The 23920-nt window shown below is 37.8% G+C and overlaps 1 protein-coding gene across 5 annotated transcripts in view; it reads left to right on the forward strand.

The window, feature by feature from the left end:
• The window catches only part of Flrt2 (fibronectin leucine rich transmembrane protein 2), a 93442-nt gene that overhangs the window by 22851 nt on the left and 46671 nt on the right, over positions 1–23920 (forward strand). The window contains exon 1 of one of the 5 annotated variants that reach the window (XM_048362935.1): positions 23687–23708. The exons of the other annotated variants lie outside the window; for them this stretch is intronic. The gene's annotated coding sequence lies outside the window, so the exon portion shown is untranslated. Of the gene's footprint in view, positions 1–23686; positions 23709–23920 lie in introns of those variants that run through there. 5 annotated transcript variants of the gene reach the window in all.

Below are 23920 nucleotides of genomic sequence, written 5' to 3' on the forward strand. Positions count from 1 at the left end.
AGAGTATTCTGCATAGTAGGATTAACAACCACCTTGGTGCTGTATGAATTTCATTGATTACCACTAGATACTCAGTTTTTTAATAAATGAATGGAAGAAGTTATCCACGCTTGGAAAAGGTGAATCTGTAAAAATGTTCTGCTCTCGAAGGGTGCAAAGATTTATTAAAGAGTTCAATGGGGTCTAATGAGATAATTGAGACTTAATTCAATTATTGCTAAAGAGAAGGTTAAAGAATTGAATGTGCATTATTTTCCTCATAATCCTTATTGGTTTTGGAAATTGTATTTATTTTATGCCTTAACATTTTCACTTTTATATGTCATTTTATTTTCTTAGCTCTTATAGAGTTAAGACATTATAAAAGTGGAAGTTAAAACGTAGACGGCAGAATGCTGAAGATGTCTCTGTTTTGTGTAGCTTTGTGCCAATAATCCATGATATAAATTGAATTGTATAAGCACTATGGAATGTACAGTAGGACTAGTAATAGGGTACCAGTGGCTCACTCCTATAATCCTAAATCTCAGGAGGCTGACATCTAAGAATCAGAGTTCTAAGCCAGCTTGGTCAGGAGACTCTTTATCTCCACTTAACCAGCAAAGAGCTGGAAGTGGAGATGTGGCTTTGTGTTTGAGCACTAGCCTTGACCAAAAAAGTAAGCACACTGTTCCAAGACCCTGAGTTTAAGCCCTAATACCAGCACACCCATTAGAACCAACCAACCAACCAAAAACCAAAACAAACAAACAAACAAAAAAACCCCAATAGGATTGTGCACACACTAAATTCTGTGGGTTTTTTTTTTTGATGCCACTTAAAAATACTTGATTTCTGTGAAACCACTTAACCTTAAAGCATTCATTTTTTTAAAAAAATCTGTACAAGGTCAGACAGTTTGAGCAATTCTCTGAATCTCAGGACTTAGGAAGCCAGTGTTATTGACAGGAGTTTGGCTCTGGCTTTAGTCACCTTGGGATATGTGATTGCCTACAGTGCCACATTGCAAAGATACATGACCTTGTACAATAAAGATAGTCATGACAAAATGACCTTCATGGGTTGCCATGGGGATTAGATGAGGTGACTCACAAGCAGGGTTTAGAAGCGTACATGGTACAGCTAAATCCTTAGTAAGGATTAGTAGACATTCCAGCCTGGCTTATTAAAAAAAATTTTGAAGTATCCCTGGTGTTTTTTTTGCGAGCTGTTGATATTAGCATGTTCATATAATGTTTATGCAGCAGACATAATCATGGTCATCAAAGCTTCCCAAAAGATGGAGCCATCACAGCTAATCCTGGAATGTCCCACAGGTCTCCTCAAAGAGAAATATAGTCTCTCAGCAATCGTTTGTAGGTGATACTCTTGAGTATTCTGTACAGCATGATGTTTCTGGGCATAGAGAGGTAAAACACAGTCATTTGGGTTGATGGCAGGATCTGGAAGGCTGCTAATAGCACCATTGATGTGAGAGAGCTATTCATCAAATCCTCTTGAGATACCTGAGCCGCGGATCCTAATGGGTCTTTCTGCTCACCCATCTGATGCTTCTGCCACTATGGTAAATCTCTGAAATATTCAGCAGCCTGATATCCAGGATCTAGCTCCAGAAGGCTGTAGAAATAATAATCTTCCATTACACAGTTCTCCAAGTATGAGTCCTAACATTGATTTATAGTGATGGGAAGTTTGGTAATCAAAGATGTTCAGGCAAAACAGATATAGAACAGTGAACACTGCAGGGTACAGAGTAGCCATCTTTCACCTTTTGACTCTTTCAAACTTTATACAGATAAATGCATCAGTCTTGGTTTTGCAACTGTGCACTCAGCTCTCTTGAAAGTTTCAGACAGGCTAAAATGATCCAGTGATACTTTTGGGGCAATAAACATAAATACAGAAAATATTGTGATGATAAAAATCTTAGAATCCAAAAGGGATGCTCAGGAATAGAGAATTTTGGAATGTGTATTCCCAGTGATCCAAGAAAGTGAGCTATACTTCTCTGTTTCTCTGTGTCTCCTCTCCTCCTCCTCCTCCTCCTCCTCCTCCTCCTCCTCCTCCTCCTCCTCCTCCTCCTCCTCCTCCTCCTCCTCCTCCTCCTCCTCCTCCCTCCTCCTCCTCCTCCTCCTCCTCCTCTTTCTTCTTTATTGGTATAATTTAAGATCATTTCTGTTCATTGAAACACTTGAAGACTACAGATATTAAAATCAAATTAATTCCCCTGATCCTAGGTCTTCCTGGGTCTATAGTAGGAATTCAAGCAATATTTATAAAATGAATGTGGGGGAAAATATGAGTGAGGAAATATTGAAAGGGATAAGAAAAATAACAAGATTTCAACTTACTTTTGTCAGGTGATTTTAGAGAGATAAATACATGTAGTTGCAGACATATATTAGAGGAGTGTGTGTGTGTGTGTGTGTGTGTGTGTGTGTGTGTGTGTGTGTGTAAGTTTTGGAGGTACATTCGAATTCAGTCTGCCAAACTATTACAGCAGTGGAATATGTTCTATGTTTATTAGCTTACAGGGTAGGGTACAATTTGTCAAATGTGATTTTGAGGGTTTAAATTGCAAAGCAAATCCCATCAGAAATCTAAAGCAAAGCCTCCTTTTCATACTCCAGGAGAAAAAAAGAAGAAAACATCTTATTTTTTTCTCTTTTTAAGAGCTTAACTTCGTAGGCACCTTGATGTCACTCTGCAGGACAGCATATATATTTAAGTAAAAAGAAAAAAAAAAGGAAAGATTCCTGTGTGAGCTGGCAATCATCAAGCATTTATTGATGTTCCAAATGCCAGAACTTTCTAAGTGCTGCTTTCATCCTGACATATTTACCAGACAGTCATCTAGGAAAAAAAATAAGTACAGAAAGCAAACATTTATTAATGAGTTGTTGTAGACTGAAAATGTCCTTACTAGTGATTGGATATATGTGCTTCATTACCAAGGTAATGTGGTTCCGACTATGCAATTTTTTAAGAGCATAGATGGCTTTTATTATTTTTATTTTATGAATTAAATTTTGTTGACAAGGTGTTGTGCAAAAGGGGTACAGTTACATAATAAGGCAGTGAGTATATTTCTTGTGATAGCTTATACCTTCGTTTTTCTTTCCCTTCTGTAGATCAGGTAGGCATATATACAATATCCACTGTACCAAAATCATATACAGTAAGCACGGAGAGTACGCCAAAGGAAATTCACCTAGAACTTTAAATGTAATGTCAACAGTAGAATCCTCCTGTGTTCCCTTGGAGTTGTTTTTGCTGATCTTCCTCTTATATGAACATGTGTACATAGCTGTTGAGCTATTGTGATCCACTGAGATGCCTATTCTAGACCTTTTTATGTTTAGTAGTTGTTTGGTTTTAGATACATAATGTAAGGTCACTGACCCAAACCTGTGGAAATAACATTTGAAAAGAAGTTTGTTGTTTTGCAGATCTGGTCTCTACTGTCCCCCCACCCCCCACCCTAACAGTCATATATCAAGGAGGCCATGCCCCTTTGTTCTCTGTGTTCTAGGCTTCCTACTATGCAAAATTTTATTTTATTTTTGTTTAGAAGAGTGTCAGTGGGCAAGAGCTGCCCCTAGGTCCTCCAGATGATGTCTAGGTAGTTGTAATGTTTATACCTGTTTTGAATTGTTTGCTCCTTTCCTATGCTGCAACTCGATATTCTATTTACTGCTGAATATAAATTCAACCTATTAGACACAGTTGAAGCTGCCTCTTCCATGGATTGCACCATTTCTACTTGATCCAGTGTTTGTAGAATTTAATTCAGTGACCATAACAATTAATGCTCTGAATATTAGTACAGCTTTTAGCTTAATCTGATCTTTAGTTGCTCCTTTCTGAATTTCAAAATAGAGTTCTGTTTTGAATGTCAATGACACTGGCTAAATGAAGAGCAAGTTTATGTCAGCCTGACTCTATGGTTCCTTTTCTATATTGGCTGAATCTGGTTGGCTATCTTGCAGGGCTAATGTGGCACACATCAGCTTCACACACATTCAGTTGCTGAGTATACCTGACACTGAATTAAAACACATGGATCTGAATTAAAGATGGGGAACACCATACAGCAATGCCTGCCTAATCGTCATATACTTTAGCATAATTGTAGTCCTTGGAGAGTTGCTATGCCAGTTAGAAATTTCTTTACCTGCTTATGTAAAAGCTTTCTTTATTGCTGAGGGCAAGGAAATACTCACATGTGGCAACATACCGAAGGTTTTTATTTATTAATTTATTTTTCACTTAAACTTTCTCAGGTGATTCAGGGCCCGACCAAAAGTCCCTAAGAGGTTTTCAGTTCTAATACTCTTGCTATGCATTCAGAAAGAAGATTGTGGGTATGTCTGCATATTGCTAGATTCCTATAAAGATACTGCATACCAAGCAGTAAAACTACATCTCCCTTATCAGAAATTCCAAAATGTATCTGGTCAGGAGAAAATAAATCTGAAAGAAAGACAACTAGATAATGGTTTGAGGATAGAAGAAAAGATAACCATTAAGAGGTAGACATGGTTCAATTTCCTATATGACATTAGGATACTATGAGTCCAATTAAGATATTTGCTACTAAATTTGTAAACCCTATCTTGTGAATACAAATTTTTGTACTTACATAAAACAGCAGGGAATATACATTTGATTCTCTTAAAATCAAAGCAGTGCTATCTGGATGTTTAAAAACTCATGTTTTAGAGACAGTTATGTAGATTTTGTCTGCAATATTAAGCATGCTGAGAGAATGCCCAGTGGGTACCTGGAAATCAGTTTAGAACGGAGTGTTTGTGACACATCAATTCCAGGGTTGGAGCGTTCCTTCAAGTTTTAAACTTGTCTTTGGTTGGACTCTAGATAAAAAATACCTTCTTTTCTTTCCATGAGCTTCATATACAATTGGTGTCCTACTAATTTAAAAAAATGAGCATAAAATTATTTTACTAAGTTGGCCTCTCCTTAAGAAATAGAAGCCATAGCCCAAGTATAGTGGGGTATACCATGAGTTGCTAGGGGAAAACCTTTTTTTCTTTGTCAACCTGTAATATCGTACACACTCTTCTCTATAAAGGTACAGCCAAACATTGGCAATTTCAGGAAATGTCTAAGTTGGCCAAGGAAACAGATTCCTTCTCTGACAACCCCATTCCAACTATTCCATTACTTTCACAAGATTCCTATTTCTCTATAGCTTGGTTTTCTCATCTAGAGAATGGAAGTAATAGCAATGCCTTAAAAAGTTGTGCTGAGGACTAAAATGAGGTAAATGTAGAAATATCCAGAACTCTCCCTGGCACATGGTAAATGCATACTACTGCTACTTATACATCATCAACACAATGTGTATAACAGTTTTGTTTGATTGATAAGTGACAGTCCCTGTTATTGAAGCTGAAACTGAAAACTATGACTAGTTTTCCTAAAGCCTTTTTAAAAATAAATGATTTAGCTGTATAACTAGTTTGCAAGGGTCTGGAGAGCAAGTTTGATCACACAGTTCATCTTGTAATACATCTGCAGCACCTATCTGAGTATTGAAATGATGGACAAATATCCTTGAATTACTTCTTCCTGAAGTTATACAGGTTTGTCAAAAGAAGACAGATTGTGTGATATCCAGACTTGGATTCAGATAGATTGTACAAACAAAAGAAAATAAAAATACTTCCCAGAATGACTTTGCATCATAGCCCTTTTTTCTTACTAGAAAGAAAACAGTGATTCTTCCCAGTCTGAGAACCTTTTTGGCAAATGAATTTCAAAGTGGACTTTTCTAGAAAATCTTTCTAAGAACAGACCATATAGATAACAGAGCCTCTATACATTTTTTTCACACTTGTGTTATGTGTGTCTTTGTGTGTGTAAGCATATGAGTGTGTGTGTGTTTACATTGATATTTCTGTAATGTACACAGAATGAGGGGAAATATTCTCATTTAGCCCTGAAATTTTATTCAAGTTTCTCTGGGAATTTATGTTTTGTTTTTTTTTACTCTGGGAGACTTACCTTATTTCAAAAATAAATTTTCAACCATCAGCAAACAAGAATAAACAGGGGAAACGAATTGGGAAGGCAGGGTAAGGGAAGAGAGTCCCAGGAACGGGCTGGGAGCTTAGCTGATTTAAAATGAGAAGTAAAACAAGGGCCAGTGTTCCTGGATAAATGTCTATATGCATTATTAAATGAAACAGAGGTAAAATATAGACTGTCAGAAGTATTTTTCTTCTAGAGACATGAGGAGAATTGAAATGGGGTTTCAAAGGAGACGTCTCTTTCAGTTTTTTTTTTTTACCCCCCAGTCATTTTCTGTTTGAAGCATTAATTACAGTACTCCTTGGGAATTTATGCTTTCAGTGTAAAATCATACCACAAAAGAGAAGGGAAGATGGGAGTGCTCCACATGAATGCAGACACCCCATCGCACTGAGGTGTTTATTCACAGGGGAGTTGCTGCTACATGATTCTTTTCTAGATCAACATTTTGTTTTTGTTTTGGATTGTTTTTTGTATCATGCATATCTGACAGTGTTACTTTGGAGGGATTGCTGTGATACTGCTGTTGCCAGAACAGCTAAATAACCTTTGGGAAATAATAGATTCTGAAATAAAGGAACTTCTTATTTGAGTAGGAGTGTCTAGATGGGATAGTGTGTACAGTGTGGCTGGTGGGCTTGCTAGGAACTCGGGATCCTAATTGTCCTAATCGTACACTGTGCTTTCTGAATGTATTTATGAGGAGAGAAGCACAGGTGTGGATATGCACAGATGTATAGAGAATCATTTGTCCATACACAGTGCTGCTGTGGTTACTGATGGAGGGTAATGTTTTATTGAGCCTGGTTAGTACAAACATATTCTCTCTCTCTCTGTCTCTCTCTCTCTGTCTGTCTGTATATGTATGTATGTACATATATATGTGGTATGTGTGTGTGTTTGTGTGTGTATGTGTGTTTAGGGTGTGATGGATCAGAGTGACTCAGCCACTGTTTTTAAGTAGCTCAGTGGCTTTTGTGGTAGATAGAGATGGGAACACAGACCCTAAGTCTGGTTAGTGGCAGAGTGCCCACAGTAGCCTAGTAACAGAGCCACGTTTGGGCTCTTCTCCACGAGGGACCTTGGACAGATTCCAGATAGTGATGAACTTTCAGCTACTCCTTGATGAAGGGAAAGGGTTCAATAACTAAGCAATAAAGAGGTCAATTGGGTGCAGTGATGAATCATTCCAGGTTTAAATTTATATTAAAAAGAATATTTGTTTTTTTTCTTTTGGTTTATAAACAGTTCAGACATTCTTTGAATAGATAGCTCATTTATCCAGAGGAAAGGAAGTTAGGGAGTGAAGGAGTGAAACCATGGCACTTTGCAGTAAAGATCATATTTAATCAGTTATGTGCGATATGTATGCATGTGTGAATGTGATATATATATATATATATATATATATATAGCTATTTAATGAACCTATACTTTTTTCTTCTTTCACCTCATAGCAATTCAGCTAGTGAGATTAATAGGACTGGTAGTTTTCAGAAAAGGACAGAGGTAGTCCTAATTTCACAAGGTTACAAGACTTAGCTTTTTTTCAATGATGTCCTTTAACTTTCAAAATTACAAGAAATTGCATATCAGAGCTGACTCACACTTATTATCCCAGCTATTCTGGTGGTTGAGATCTGATGATCAAGGTTCCAAGCCATCTAGGCAGGAAATTCTGCGAGATTCCAATTCATTAACAAAAAGCTGAAAGTGGAGCTGTAGCTCAAGTGGTAGAGTGCTAGCCTGGAGCCCAAAAGCTCAGGGACAGAGCCCCAGACTATAGGGTAAAACAAGCAAATTATAAAAATAAACCCTAGAAATTAAAAATAGGGCTGGGGATATAGCCTAGTGGCAAGAGTGCCTGCCTCGGATACACAAGGCCCTAGGTTCGATTCCCCAGCACCACATATACAGAAAACGGCCAGAAGCGGCGCTGTGGCTCAAGTGGCAGAGTGCTAGCCTTGAGTGGGAAGAAGCCAGGGACAGTGCTCAGGCCCTGAGTCCAAGCCCCAGGACTGGCAAAAAATAAATAAAGGAACAAAGAAAGAAAGAAAGAAAGAAAGAAAGAAAGAAAGAAAGAAAGAAAGAAAGAAAGAAAGAAAGAAAGAAAGAAAGAAAGAAAGAAAGAAAGAAAGAAAGAAAGAAAGAAAGAAAGAAAGAAAGAAAGTGTGTAGGAATTCTTCTCTCTCTTTTCCCTATGACTACCTCATGTTCTTAAGTCTGCATTGTCTTTTGTCACCGGGAGGTTAGATGGCAGATGCAGGTGCCATCTCTGACTTAACTTGGCGGCATGAGCAGCAGCGTCCAGGCCGTAGCGTTCCTGGATGTGCCTGGATCTCTCTTTGTCCTGATGATCTGTCACAGGAAGTGCAACGAACTTAAGCAAAATGTTGACTTCTTGACAGCTGTGCCAGATTCTTCCAGGAATGTTGGCAGATCTCTTAAAGCAACTCCCTCATCTCTGTGTGTTTCTTTCAGAAGTACCTTCACTGACCCACACCTGAATCTTGAAGGATAATGAGTAGGTTTATTCATTTAATTTTAAATCCTGTTTCTCTGTTCCTATTCATGGACTTCCACTTGACTAGGAGAAAGCATTTTGCTGTCCCTCATTTCTACAAGCAGGAAGAGTTGAATGTGCACATAAATGTAACTAAATCCAGAAGCAGGAATTACCTATCAGAGTTAGAGATGAAAGACTAATTTTTTCATATACCCATCATGTAAAATCCATGAAAGGTGACCAGGAATTTGTAGCTACTAAAAGAAAAAATATATGAAGGAAATATTTGTTCATGATAAAATATACCGATGTGGCTTGTTTTTCTGCTTTGCGGTTCTGTGATGTTTGTCTGAAATCTCAAAATTCTATATGCCAGTTATTCCTTGCCTTTACCTTCCCTTACAATTATAGCTTCTTGGCTAAGAAAAAAATGTAGCAGAGGAATTACTATTACATTTATTACTCCTCTAGTTATAAGGATGATATTGTCACATTATGATAGTTCCCCCAAAAGCATGCAACCTCTCAAATCTTGCACCAAAATTTGTTAATTTTACCTTGTTGATGGCCTACTGCCTGGCATTTTCCCTGTTTCTTTTTTTGTACACAGCATGTATGTATTTGCAGCAGAAAATAGTAATATCTTTTGTGCAATGTGTTTGTGTTTTACCACATCACCACGATTTGAATCCAGCTTGTGTACATCCGTCTCTCCAGTTCCAGAAGCCATCTTGTAAGCAGTATGCCAGTCTCTCCAGCTGTTAGATGGTAATAAGAGCAGGACTGAGGGAGTAAAACACAGCCTCTGGTGAGAAAGGAGCTATTTATCAAGGTATCTCACAATCTCAGTTTATATTGTTTTAAAATGGTATTGTGCATGTTCTGTGAGATTAGAGCAGCTAGAAATTTGTCAGCCAGTATCAATATACAGTAAGGGGGTAAGGATGTGTATTAGTCGAGTCAACGTAATTTTATTCCTGAATTTCTTTGCCCTCATTTTCAAGGAGACTATCAGGGGCACGCGTTTAATGGTGTCATCTGTTAGACTATGAATTGTACAGAACAACTACAGGAAAAATACTAGAATGCTCCCAGAACCTAGGCAGGAGGATGACAAGGTGGACTAATATATGGCTTCTACCAATCTGGAAATTCTCATTCCATAATTACCGTGGATGATCTCGTTGACAACCAATACAATTACAGAATTGTATTGTACTGTCTGCCTATAATTCATTGATAAAGCAGAAATGAGATAAAATAGAATCAAACCCCAAACCTTTCCAAATACAATGGCAAATTTCCCTTAGTTTAAGTGCATAACAATGCAGTCTTAAAAATCATTAGTTGTGGGCTGGGAACATGGCTTAGTGGTAGAGTGTTTGCCAGGCACGCACAAAGCCCTGGGTTTGATTCCTCAATACCACATACCCAGAAAAAGCCAGAAGTGGAGCTGTGGCTCAAGTAATAGAGTGCTAGCCTTGAGCAAAAGAAGCTCAGGGACAGTGGCCAGGACCTGAGTTCAAGCCCCAGCACTGACAAAAAAGAAAATCATCATTAGTTGTTCTCCTTCCTTCCTTCCTTCCTTCCTTCCTTCCTTCCTTCCTTCCTTCCTTCCTTCCTTCCTCCCTTCCTTCCTTCTTCCTCTTCCTCCTCTTCTTCTTCTTCCTTTTATTTGTGTGTGGGGGAGTTAGGTAGTCCCAACCTTTGTTGGAATTATCTTTATTTATTTTGTCTTGCTATTTTCGTGTTTGAATTTTTCTTTTATTGTTCTTTGGTGTCATTACTAAAATTCCAGAAGACCCCATTCTCCTATCTGCCAGGCACTTTGGCCATAGAGTGCTTTTGTGCCCTTATGCGTTCTTACCAGTGGGTTGGTTTCCTTGTAAGTTGAAGACTCATTACCTGGCCAGTGAATGACTGACAACAACCCTAACTGCTAGGGTTCTGAAAACACTGACACTTTAAGACTATGAGTATGGCCCACATGAAATGAAGGAATTGGCTGAGACAGAATGCTGGACAGCTGCTAAACAACTGAGAGTCCCCATGGGATGAAAGGAAATCTCTTGACCTCCAGGTTGTGCCACACACACCTGGTCAGCTTCTGCAGTCCAAGTGGTTTTCAAAGGTATGTTTCATTTTCACATAGACAGAGACTTTTTTGTCATTTAAATGAAAAGTAACTGAAACTTATTTCTTTGATTATTGGATGTGGACATTTAGCATCAAGAAGAATGAAATTAGAAAACAATCTTAACTGCGGGCTGGTATTAAGAACATAAAGAACTTGTTGGACTTAGTAAAAAATTTAGTTTCTACTGTTCACTGGGGTTAGTGATCACCATTGTCTAGGCTCATTCCAAGGATTCTGAGAATAGATGTTATTGTCAGCTTCTTTGTACTAGCTCTCAAGTCTTTCCTTATGCCACCTTCTGTTCTCTGAATCCTCACTTCAGGTCTCTCATGTGTTTCCTAATTACCTTAAGGACCTATATGGCTTGTAGGCATCAATTATTTTCCTGTTCTCTAAGACATTCATCAGGCCGCAACAGCTCAATAACAGGAAACAATACCATCACATGATTGCATCATGTTCTTCAAAATGAAATCTATTGATGGCCCAAACAGCATAAACAACAAAGAACATAATTGGTCACAATGACCCAAGGGAAATAGCCCAATGAAATTAAGCAAAGGAAATGTTATACTGTGAGTTAAAAAAAAAATCAATGGATTGTAACAGAATCCCACAAGAAGAGACAAAGCTCTCGAGTCCTAGAGAAGCAGAGGTGATTGTGAAGCACTGATTGTGGCTCAGATACTCAGTATTTGGTTTGTTTTTTTGTTTGTTTTGCCAGTCCTGGGACTTGAACTCTTGGCCTGTGCACTGCCCCTGGGCTTCTTTTGCTCAAGGCTAATGCAATACCACTTGAGCCACAGCTCTACTTCAGCTTTTTCTGTGACTAATGGGAGATAATAGTCTCACAGACTTCCCTGCTCAGGATGGCTTCGAACCACAGTCTTCTTGAGTAGCTAGGATTGCAGGCACAAGCTAGCTACCAGTGCCCCACTTGGGTCCTTAGCTTTACATTCCACGTAGTCTACTTTTTCAAGACTGTTCCTACAGCGTTAAAAACAAATACTAAGAAACAAGTAAGTATATATTTTTTCTTCCTCCGTGTGTGTGTGTGTTTGTGTGTGTGCTCGTGCATGTGCATGCATGCGTGTGCACATGTTTTAATTCTTACATGAAGTTAGGCATCAGAAGTACATCTGCTATTTAAAAGCAACACATTACCTTTGAGAATTAGGGTCTTAGGAGTAGTGTTCCAATGTTCGATTTAGTCATTACTGAAGCCTCACCAGAACTGGGAATAGTGGAACAGGAGTACCTGTACCCAAATAGTCCATGGTCTGTATTATGTAACAAATACAAAATACATGAAGTCCTTGCTCTCCTTTTTGGTGACTGACATGTTTCCAATCTATTATTTTCAAACCTGGGTATACTTTGCATGATCTTGAAAAACAAAAAGCAAAAAGAATATGGAAACTTCTCTTTAAAAAGTGACAGGTTGTGTCCCTTCCCTTCTAGGCAGATGCCAGGAAAATGTGCTTATTTGTCCAACTCAGGATGACTGTTGCCTCTCAATGCCAATGAAGATATGAGGGCCACAAGGAGGAAGATACTGAACACATATCAAAGCTCAATCATGAAAAGTCCCTCTAAGAAAAATTAGTCTTGTATTTGACACTTGAATGGACAATCTAATAGCTCTTCTTTCTACATAAGGCGATCATAAAGCTGGAAAGATAGGGCAGGCGGGAAGTTTCATATACATATATATAATTTTTTTTTTAGTTTATTTTTTGTTGTGGTCATGGGGCTTGAACTCAGGTCCTAGGGCACTGTTCCTGACCTCAAGGCTAGAGCTCTACCACTCTGAGCCATGGAGCCACTTCTGGTTTCCTTATCACCTTAGCTTACTGGTTTTGTATGGCAAAAGCCATGCGGGGCTACTTGTGCTTAGCTTGGCTTAGAGTGTGTTAAGGCTAAATCACATTTTGTTGTCAGAGCTCATGATTTACTTTGCCCAGTGACTTTGTATAACTTTGATATGCATTGCTTAGATTGTCTTGAATCACTTATCAATTTAGAAGCTTTAGCAATCATTAACCTATATCTCAAGTACTGACTTGGATGTGGTTTTAAGAAACAATGGTTTCCCTAATTTTGATTTTAATCACTTGTCCTAGAAGTGTTAGAATAAAATAAATTGTAGCACCATTAGCAATTTGAGTTGAAAATATATGTAGGTAATTATAAACTTGAGGCAGTATATCTACGTTGGAGAAACCAACAGCATTCTAAATATATAGTGTGGAGGATCTATTTGAAGACATTTTGAAAAGATGGAAAAAAAGGAATAGTTTTCTGATGTGGGTCAAACTCTGAAATGACATCCAAAGAAATCATTTGAAAGGAATATTCTGTTATGCATTCAATTTTTTATGCTTTTTCTACATTGGTAACATCATTACTGAAAAATACCACTGTACATGATTAAAACAAATTATATGTAAGTTTATGCCATACTTCTTCAATGGTACAACATTGCCAAACACTGAAAATCAGCTGTTTTATCTGTGTAAGTGGGAATTATAATAGTGCCTGTCTCAGAGGCTTTTTCTATTGGTATGAGACTATACCTAAAAGTGATTTGAAGATTGAAGGGTCCTATTCACATCAGAGTCTTACTAGTGAGAATCAAAATATTCAATAGGGTAGCTCATAAATTAAAATTTTACTTCCTTTTAACGAGGTGCCAGTGCCTCATACGTGTAATCCTAATGAATTAGGAGGCTGAGATAGAGGATCATAGTTAGAAGCCATCCTAAGTAAAAACGTATAAGACTTTTATTTCCAATTAACCAGTAAAAATCCAGAAATAAAGCTAGGAGAAAGTGCCTAACCTTTTGAGTCCAAGCCCCAGTACCAGCGCATAAACACACACACACACACACACACACACACACACACACACACACACACACACTTCCTTTTATTTCACCAAATTATTCTCTACATATTTCCTGTATAGTCGTGAATGAGTGCCCATCTAAAAACCCATCTAAAAAGCAAATAATATTATGATTCAGTTGGGCCTTTGAGATTTTCAAATTTTGCTCCCGCAATATCAAAGATAATTTCCACTTGAGAACTGATGGTTTCCACCTACTTTCTAGGCAAGCTGATGAATTCAGACTGGTATTGTCCAAGTACCATGGAGATAAGATACTTATCATAGGTCAGTAGTTTTATCCTAGCTCTTGTCTTAGGATTTATGCAGCAGCAAGAGTGAGTAGTGGAGTTATGTGCTGTGCCAGTTTTAGGTACAGAAAAGTGTAAGGCGATATGTGTAACTGTGGAGTGACAAAGCCACAGCAACCCTCAAGCTTTATTTTGGGCAAGACTTTCATTTTTGTGACCACTGTTCCTTTCAGAGATCTTAGGAAAGAGAATGAAATATCTTTCGTTGAAAAATAGTTTTACCATCTTGATTTTGTTATCAGTGCTTCTCATGCCCCCCCCCTTCTTACTGTGTTTCCTGGAAGTCTTTCTCACTCACATACCATGTAGTCTAGAGTGAGTGTCACATATTCTCTTGTACATAGTGTGAAAATAATTACTTCAGTATGTATGGAGTCATAAAAATAGCTTCAATCATAATGTCACTACAGAGCTATTACTTTTTCTCATAAGAAATCTGTCATATTCATTTTAAGTTAAAATGTGGGTAGGAGACAAGTCGATACCTCAATTGTTTTAAATGGTCTCAGCATAGAAGTGATGGCTTTGATACAGGCATTCAGAGCATAATATACTACTGATGACATGGATATTTTCTTAATCTTATTAATAGTAATATGACCACCCTCCTATTGCACGTGTGGTTGTTAGTGATCAAATTTATTTAGTTTTTAATTTCTACACTTTCAAATGGCTTCAGAAACCTAATGCATGGAAATGTATTAAGATGAATATGAGTGAGCGTCTTTGCACTCGGGTTATTGGTTTTAAAATATAGGCTGTTAACTTTTAAAATGATAGGTGCTATTTTGGGTTATCAAGTTTGAAAGACACTTGGAAGTAGCATAAAAAGACTCCTAGGTTGAAAGAGCTATTGCAAGCCATGAGGCAAAATGTGCTAGAGGTGACACTGATGTATTCACACCGATGGAATCCATGGGGCTTTGGAAGCTGTAATGGAATTTATTACAAAATACCAACCATCAAGCCTTTTCTTAAGGGAGAAAAGGCATTGCTTTGTTAGTCTTTTAGACAGACAATTCACTCCTTCGGGGATGATTTCAGTAGAGGATGGATATGCACAGTGCTCCGACATTGTGTAAGATTTCCCCTGTGAATCATTAGAAGGAGGAAGATAATCTTGGTTCTCTGCCAAACAGAACTTTAACTTTGCCCTCTCCGTTGCCAACAAGTAAATCACTATTGCAGAATTACAAATTTTGGGAAATCTGGACATGCTACTTCAGCAGCAGAAGCACTCTCATGAAATAATCTGAGGGTACACACACTGGAGATTAGAGGACAAAGATTATATCTGTGTAGAGACTCACTTTCATTATAGTATTTGGCTGAGTTCATTCTGGTTGAGTGCCTCAGAGAATGCACATGTGCTAGTAAACAATGATGATGTCTAGGTGTGGCAGGGAGAAAGACAGCCAAAGTGTTGTGGATTGAAGTACCCAGAGGGGCAGGTATGCATGGGCCAGGGAAAATGATATTCACTGGGTGATTGTTGAGTCTGGCCATAGAGATTTATAAGGGAAGATTTCATTAAATTAAAAAAAATACAAATGTATCAAATTATTATATGAGCCAAATTAAGAATTCTCTGAGAATAAGAATGTTTCATCAAAGAACAGAAAAACTCATCTTGATTTTGCAGCTCATAAATTAACACTGGGAAAAATTTTCAAGTGAGGGGAAATACTCACTACTACCACGGCTGTGGTCGTGGGGGAACGTAAGAGATACATAAAATGGACGCTTCTGCTTCTCTTTTGGTCAAAGCATTTGGGAAAATTCAATATTTTGTATTGCTCAGCGTTTGATCCAAAGCTTCATGGTAGCATACATGAAGTTTATATTCCTGGCCTATTTGAAAATAGGCTGGCATGAAAAACGAACATATCCGATCTATGTGGTAGCATCTGAAGAAAAAGAAACACATATAAATATTTTCTGTTTGGTTGTTTGTGAAGTGATCATGATGAACAAGTAGCCCATTTATGTCAGATCAAGAATAATACAGCCCCAAAGTTCCAGACAGAATTAGTATTTTGTATTGTGAGTAAAAGGCAATAAAAATAATTTCTATAGGTGGTAGAAACTTCCTCATGGAAACTATTTGTGGAAGTCAGAGGAAGAACACATCTATAGGATGTTGTTTAAATGAAGAATGTGCTACTGCTTTGAAAGCACTACTAAGTAGTAGAAGCTACTTGAAATACAGGAAACTGTTTAGAACAGAACTGTGAATTTGAGTTTTACAGCATTGGTGGGAGTCTTCCAAATTTAACTACCACCCTTGAATTGTACCCTCTGCACTTGTGTGGACACACCAATAAGGTCTTAAACTATGTGTTTCCCCTCTTCTAGTGTAGCTCCAACACTACTGTAGAATCTCCAAAGGTCTTTGGAACTTCTAAACTTTGTTGTACAGTCAAAATGGAGCTTAGAAAGACAGACATAACTTCTAGACATACATTATGTGTTCTATTGCCTTAATATGTAGGTCGAAAGCATGGGTTTTAGCCTTGCCTTCATGTCTAAGTTTGACCAAGTGTTTCCTTTTATCTCTCTTGTTTAGTACCTTGCTCACATAATGAAGATGATGATAGCAAGTAGTTTTTGCTTAAATTCTATTCTATGTAAAGTCATTTGATTTTTTTTGGTAAGAAAGAGTAAAATATTTTGGCCATCTGTATGCATGGGTTCTTAATCCATAGATCCAACAAATTATGGATTAAAAATATTTGAAAAGGAAATGTGTATATGTGTGTGTATGTGCATGTGTGTGTTTGTGTACTGGATACACAAGGTATTGTAATACCAGCTATTTTATTTACAAGGCATTCATATTCTCTTATATTACATAACATTTGTACTGTATTTCATATTGCATGTAATCTTGAGTTGATTTATATATGTGGCGCGGGTGGGCATGTATTACATGCTGTTATGAGATCATTTTATATAAGTGGCTTGAACATCATGGATTCTGTTATTGGATTGTTTTAGCACCAATTCCATACAGATAATGAACAACAATTGTGTAAGTCAATGTCTATCATGAGGTCTTAGATGTATTAACTACCTCTCTCTGATTTGCACTTGTCCCATTTCTCCTTTATCTTCATCTCCTCTTCTGTTAATGTTTGAAGTCCAAACTATACTTTTTTTAAAATTTTAGAGTGATATCCTAGAACTAATCAGTGAATTATTTTCATAGAAAACCTTAACGGTTCGTTAGAAATTTTCTAGTACCTATCATGTTTTACTGAAATTAAATCAACATCATGGACCTTTTAGGGGATGCAGTAAATTAGTTGGGGCTTTGTAGGGTAAAGGAGAGCACTCTAGCTGCTGTAGCTGATTCTCCTTTTGCCTTTGACCACTGTTTTTGGGTTTATCCTAGGAAGAAAATGGAAAATGTGTCTGCCCAGAAGCTCTGCCATTCTCCCACATCCTTGGCAATTGAACAGTTACTGTCAAGGCTACCACTGTCAAAGCAGGTTTTCTTTTTCTGGCCTGACCTGGAATGTAGGGGAAATGTGAGGTCCTCTGCTTCTTTTGGATCACCAGGAAATGGCACCAGGAACAGCAAGGCAGGCAGTGTCTAGGTCAATCTTCTATGTTGGCACAGTGGGACCAGGGATGGGCAAGGACAGAAGCCAAAGGAGAGGGCGTTTTCCTTGCAACAGAGAGTACCCACACTGGATGCATTCACCTCTGAGGATAGAGATAAAGGATAGTGGGCCAGGAGGCTTAAGAGCCAGGACATTGTACATGTTCTTTAGTTTTCTAATTGCAGTCTGCAGGCGGTCACCTAAGAGGAGTTTGTTTTGAGAATTTCAGATGTGATATTATTGAGCCATTACTAACCACAAGTTGCTTTGGTTTTATTAGAGATACTAAAAAATACATTTATTTTGCTGAACAGTGATGAGACAGTGGCAGAAGATCAATCTTTGAATACTGTTATTAAGGCTTTTATTTTTTGCCACGTGCTTTTGGAGAGATTTTGCATTTGCAATAAATATAATCACAAGAGTTGTCATGACCAAGCTGTTTTTTTTTTTAAATGTTCTGGCCAGATTGAATTTTAGGATCATGTTAATTAAATGTGATGGTAAGTCTTAGTGGTATTTATAAGACATCATTATGCCCATTTCGTTTACTAGAGTACCCTCTAAACAGTTCTTCTCCAAATGGGCATATCATCTTTCAACCTCAGAGAAAATTGAGAACTGGAAATGACAAGCTTTCTTGCCAAATATGACTGTGTATTTCTCTTCTCTAGCTTCCGGTATCGACAGCCATCATTGAGGACTGTAGACATGTCATCTTGACACATAAATTATACCTTGGCTTTTTCAAAGATGTTCTCTTGTTTCTGTGCCAAGCTCACATTGAATATTAAAGGTGAAAGACCTTGGATTTTGTAGAATACAAGTTCCAACTCAGATTAAAGTCAATATTAGGATATTAAAACGAGTAAAAAAATATACATATGGAAATTGAACATGTCAGACGTCCACTGCCTTTGTATTTTGGGTATTAGGATTCATGATTGTGCTTTCTTACCTCAATCTGCACACAGTATTGCATATAGATAAATCAATTCACATTTTGGAATTAAATTATTGTTTAAAAACATATTGATGTGCTTTAATTTGTACAGTGAATGAAGGAGGAAAGAGTGAAGTATACAGTTTTCAAGAATTCTTTACATTTGGATTTTCCCTTAAAATCTTATTTCTTTGAAAACAGAACTATTAACTTAATACACTATTCCATTAAACTTTTCACTGCAGTATGAGTGAAGACATTGTTGCATTTAATTGTCTGTGAGAGCTCACTCCTAGGAATGTGTCTGATTTTGGCTCGCAGTGGTGGCGTGTTTGGGTACTATAAAGTGATAACAGTGAGTCTTGGGCCTGGTAACAGGACAATTTGGAAAAGCTTCCTTTCATCTACTTCGCTCAAGCTTATAATGGTTTATGTTGGTATCCATCAGTGCAGGAGTTATCTGCTAATGTGTTTCAGTAGACAAATGTGTCACTTTAAGGGTACCAGAAGGAAATCTGGAGTCTGTTGCTTTTATATTCTGGAATTTTTCTCAAAATGGAAATTACTGCATTGTTATTTATTAATTTCAGCAACTTTAATATAATGGCTGTGGGGAGGGGAGCAGATACAATGACTAGGTGTCAGAAATGTGCATAGTCTATATTTCTTGCATCTGTGTGTACTGCAAATATAATGAATATAATGCAGTAGATAAAATGATTGATATATGCATATGTTTAATCCCTCGAGTTGTTCCTTCTATTGACACATCCAAAGGCACTACTGACAATACTGGATATAGTGACATATTCAGAAATAGTAAAATCAAGTGTAGTCATTGTTCATCTGGTATTGCATATTCCACTCACTAAGGTAAAGTGTGAAGAATTTAAATAAGAGCAATGGGCTAGGCCATGTTGAAACAAAACCACAGAAGCATTCTCCTTGTTTCATTTTTTGTGTATATACAGTTTGAAAAAAAATAAGCACCTTCTTTGCTTATCAAGCATCTTAGGAAGGTTTAGTGGCTGTGCTATTGTTTCCCATGTCAGTGCCATAAACCATGTGTCAACTGACACAGTAATGTGGGGGGGGGGGGGCGGATGTGCATTTATTAGGGTGGAGTAGGACACTGGTTGGTGGTGTTGATGTTGGAGCCATGTTTTTTTTTTATCAGCTTTTCCAAATATTCTACTTCCTGAGTTACCTAGGCATTCCTGAAAAATATTTTGGAGTAGTGCTTTGAGAATGGTCTCTCTACTGTGTAATGGAGAGATAGTGGTTAGGTCAAAAAGGTTGAGAATCCCAAACCTAAACATCAGTGACTCAGTTTTGTGTCTGATATTCAGGGCTATAAGCAAGATGGAAAATCCCTTGCCCCCTGTGTCCTCTTCCTTCTGTAGTTCTACTGGTATCCGAAGCTTAGGATTTCCTCTTTTCTATCTAAATCCTGCTCCTCTTCCAAGGCCAATCTCCCGGTGGCTTATCATCACTTTTATGGACTGCTTTCACTTAAGATAGTTCCTTTTTCCTCTGAATCTGTAGTCATTAGCAATTCTACCACTTCCAGCTGCTCCACAGGAACTGTCATTCACACTTCTGTGCTGTCCCTTTCTTCTTGTTATTTAACATGGTTTTCATGGACTTCTCAAATGGGTATGTGTTAGCTTCTCACATAGAGGGCAGAGCAACATATCTTAGAATTTTTTGTATCATTTATAGGATCGAACCTCATGTTCATGGTAGGGGGTGTTCTTATAGAACATGTATATGTGGATAGTAGATTTTGATACCCTTTTATAGTTCATGTGTCCTGCACATAACTAGTCACAGTAAATGTTTGCCTAAGTACTATAAATGTAGAGTATTCAGCTACAGTCTTTTGCTTCTCTTTATCCCACATACCAGTTTACCTACTCTTTGTAGATTACTAAGACACTTAGAGGGCAAGAGCAACCTGCCAAGCTCAAATAGCCAGTCGGAAGTTGAACTTGGGCTTCTCCACAGGTCTGAGTAACCATCAAGAGACAGCTTTATCACACCTTGCATTTTACTATATGGAATTCCTACTACCTACATTCTCATGGGTAAGTTTTAGCATTCCAGTTCTTGGCTATTCTTAGCACAGAGCAGACACAGTTTTTGTGTGAATACATTGCTTTGACTGAGTCATCGTCTTGGATGATTAAAATTCATAGCAATCTAGAATTTTCAACTACAGTCTATAAGAGGGAAGTTTTTTTCAATCGTAAGGAAAATGGTAGGTAGTGAATTATTTAAGTGACTAGTATATCTATCACAGAGAAAATATTCTACTGAAAGGAGACATTCTTTACTCCTCTCTCCATCACACATATCATACATGTGTACACACATACATGAAGACATACATACAAAAAGACACCTACAAAAAATAAGATGTAGCTGGGCACCAGAGGCTCATGCTTTTAATCCTATCTACTTAGAGGGCTGAGATCTGAGAATCGTGGTTCAAAGCCAGTCTGGCCAGGGAAGTTCATGAAATTCTTATCTCCAGTTAACCACCAGAAAAATAGAAGTGGAGCTGTGGCTGAAAGTGGTAGAATGGTAGCCTGAAATGAAAAAGCTCAGGGACTGTGCCTAGGCCCCTAGTTCAAGTCCCATGACTGACACACACAAAAAAATGGAAGAAGTCATTGAGGTTTATTTTCACTGAAATGTAATTAGATGTTTTTCCTTGTTTACTCTTAGTGGTGGAGGTTCACTGATAAAGAGAAGGAGCAGTTTACATCTGGTGAGGTAATGCTTGTCTTGCTTGTGGATTTCTCTATCTCACATTGTGATTGGACAGTTATTTTGTGCTGAAGTAGTTGACACTTGAGCTAAGTGTAGAAAAATGTCTCTGCTCTTTGTGTGGGGTGTGGCAGCTCCTTCAGCTGTTTAAGACACACGATGTAAGAGAGAAGGTTCAGCAGTGACAGGGTGGATGAGCTCTGGCATCAGGTGTTAGGGGTTCTATTGTTTGTTGTGCTTCTGGATTACTAATTTAGGATGAGGACTTTTTTTTTCTTTGTCCTCAGTGCCCTCAAGTTGAGGGTTTAAGAAATGATCTAAGACAATATTTTCTCAATAGTCATTTGTATTTACACTATCTCCTTTGGATATTCACAAGTTAATACCATCTTTAGACCAAGGACTTTTCAACCTGATCTCTAAAGGCATCGTGTTGCGATTTGAACCATCTGAGAAAATGTTTAGGCTTACTGTTTCTTCCTCATTGTTTGTTAGCCTGGATTACAGATCTGTTGATCTTAAACACTTATGCATGGAGACTCTAAACTCAGTAGTGATTGGCCCAGGAGACACCTGAGCACCAGGCTCCTGGTAGGGTTTATATTTTCAGGTATAAGGAAAGCATACTAGTAGATAAAGGATTTCTGCACTCAATATACTAGCTCAGAATGAGTTTATGTAGTATTTTCTTACGAATGCTTGGTTGTTCTGTTATGAAGGTGATAGATTTAATAAATAGAACCACAAGATGCCAGATTATATTTGGATTCCTGCTAAACAAAGAATATACTCTGTATATGTTTCATGCAATAATTATACCCTCTTTAATTTGTATATGCAATAGAGCCAAGAAACTCTTCTCTTACACAAGGTTTATTGCCGAGTTCACAAAGGGATGTGAGACATGCAGATTTGTAGAAGCTTTTTCCTCCTCTTTTGCACATGTCCTGAGTCCTCTTGAGAGAACCATTATATTAGACAGTTGGAGATGCTGCTTTTATCCTTCCCCATGTTCTTCCTTTTCTGCTGCATTGTGCCAACACAGCATTCACATCTATTCTTTAAATAAATTGAAGATTTTTTTTTTTGAGTGCAAAGGAATCTCAGCCAAATGGCTTCTATTAAGCCATCACTTCATAAGGAAATGTGTTCCTACTTTTTCTCTTGGGTGTACAACCACCTTCTCCTTAACTGCTGAACTTTATTTTGTTATAAAACTTATAGGAAGTCTAAGACCTCCCAGTTGGCCCCTCTGGTGCATTCTCAGTTATTGTTCCAAATGGAATATTTCCCACAGTAGTTAAGTTATCATTTTGGTCCCCCTAAGCAAAGCTAGGCAATGTAGCAAACAAAGACACTGGCCATTGTTCAAAAGGAAGCCAGGTCAGCACCAACAACTCAGAGATTCATTTCCACTTAAATTGATCTCTAGGTACCACCCACATGTATTATAAAACTTATGCATTTGCAAAGGTTGTGGCTCTTAGTTAAGCCAATATTTCCCCTTTGGCATTTGGTTAATAAGTCAACAAATGTGATTTGTACATGTGTGTGCACATAATAGAAATACTTGTCCTGTGAACATGGCAAGGATCAAATTAAAGCCTGCACATAAGTAAGTGTGATGGCTGAGGAAATAGTTCAACTACACAGACCCAACCTTATTTTAGAATGAGGTTGTTTATTCCCAGACTTTGTCTCCTAACTTTTACCATCTCATTGAGCCCAAGAAACTTGGAACAATTGTATGCCTAAAAGAAGACAATGTTTCTTTGCATAAAAATATTGAGTGGGTTTCTCTGCTACCTACTTCTCTGGGGAGAAGTATGGATGGGCAGAATAGGGACTCTGTGACCTAGAACATCATAGCCTGCTTTCTGATAAGTTTGATTAGTTCTTATTGAAATATTTCTCAAGCGAGGTACTGGTGGCTCATGCTTGTAATCCTAGCTACTCAGGAGGTTGAGATATGAATATCTTGGTTTCAAACCATCCTGGACAGAAAACTGTGAGATTCTTATCTCTAACTCACTAACAAAAATTAGAAATGGAAGGATGCCTAAGGCAGAAGAGGGCCAGCCTTGGATAGCAAAGCCAAGTAAGAGCATGAGGCTCTTGAGTTCAAGTCCCAGTAACAACTGAATTTTGAAAGGGATGACATTGACCCAGATGCATTTTATTCATAAATTGCTTTGATGAATGACTACTCCTTTGTACAACTTCTTAAAGAGAAGAAATTCTTTGAAAAAGAAGAAATTCTTTTTAAAAAAAAAAAACAAAAAGGAAAAGCAAAATGAAAGAAGAGTAACAAGTTTTCCAGCTGAAAAGTGAAAAATAAGGGCTCTGCAGTTCAAGAAATATCCACAAATTTGTTTTCTTTTTAGAAAGTATGTGCAAGTTAAGCTGGAACCTGCACATGCCAAGTGCAACTAAATGGAGTAATGAGAAATGGACAGTTTGGACCTTCGAGGCCCCAAGCTAAGATGTTTTACAGTAAGCATTAAAACTCCTGCCTTAGATAGTTCTCTTTCCCATTGGGGCAAGTGAACTAATGAATAAAGAACATCCAACCAGCATCTAAAGCCTCAGCAGAGAAGCTACAGCATGAGAGTGTTTATTTGAGTAAAACCTCAGAGGCCTGGCATTACTGTCTCCCTGTTACCTTCTAATCAGAGTGCCATATCTACAGCCCTCTATTTTGAGTG

The sequence above is a fragment of the Perognathus longimembris genome, chromosome 14, assembly GCF_023159225.1.
Source record: "Perognathus longimembris pacificus isolate PPM17 chromosome 14, ASM2315922v1, whole genome shotgun sequence".
NCBI lineage: Eukaryota > Metazoa > Chordata > Mammalia > Rodentia > Heteromyidae > Perognathus > Perognathus longimembris.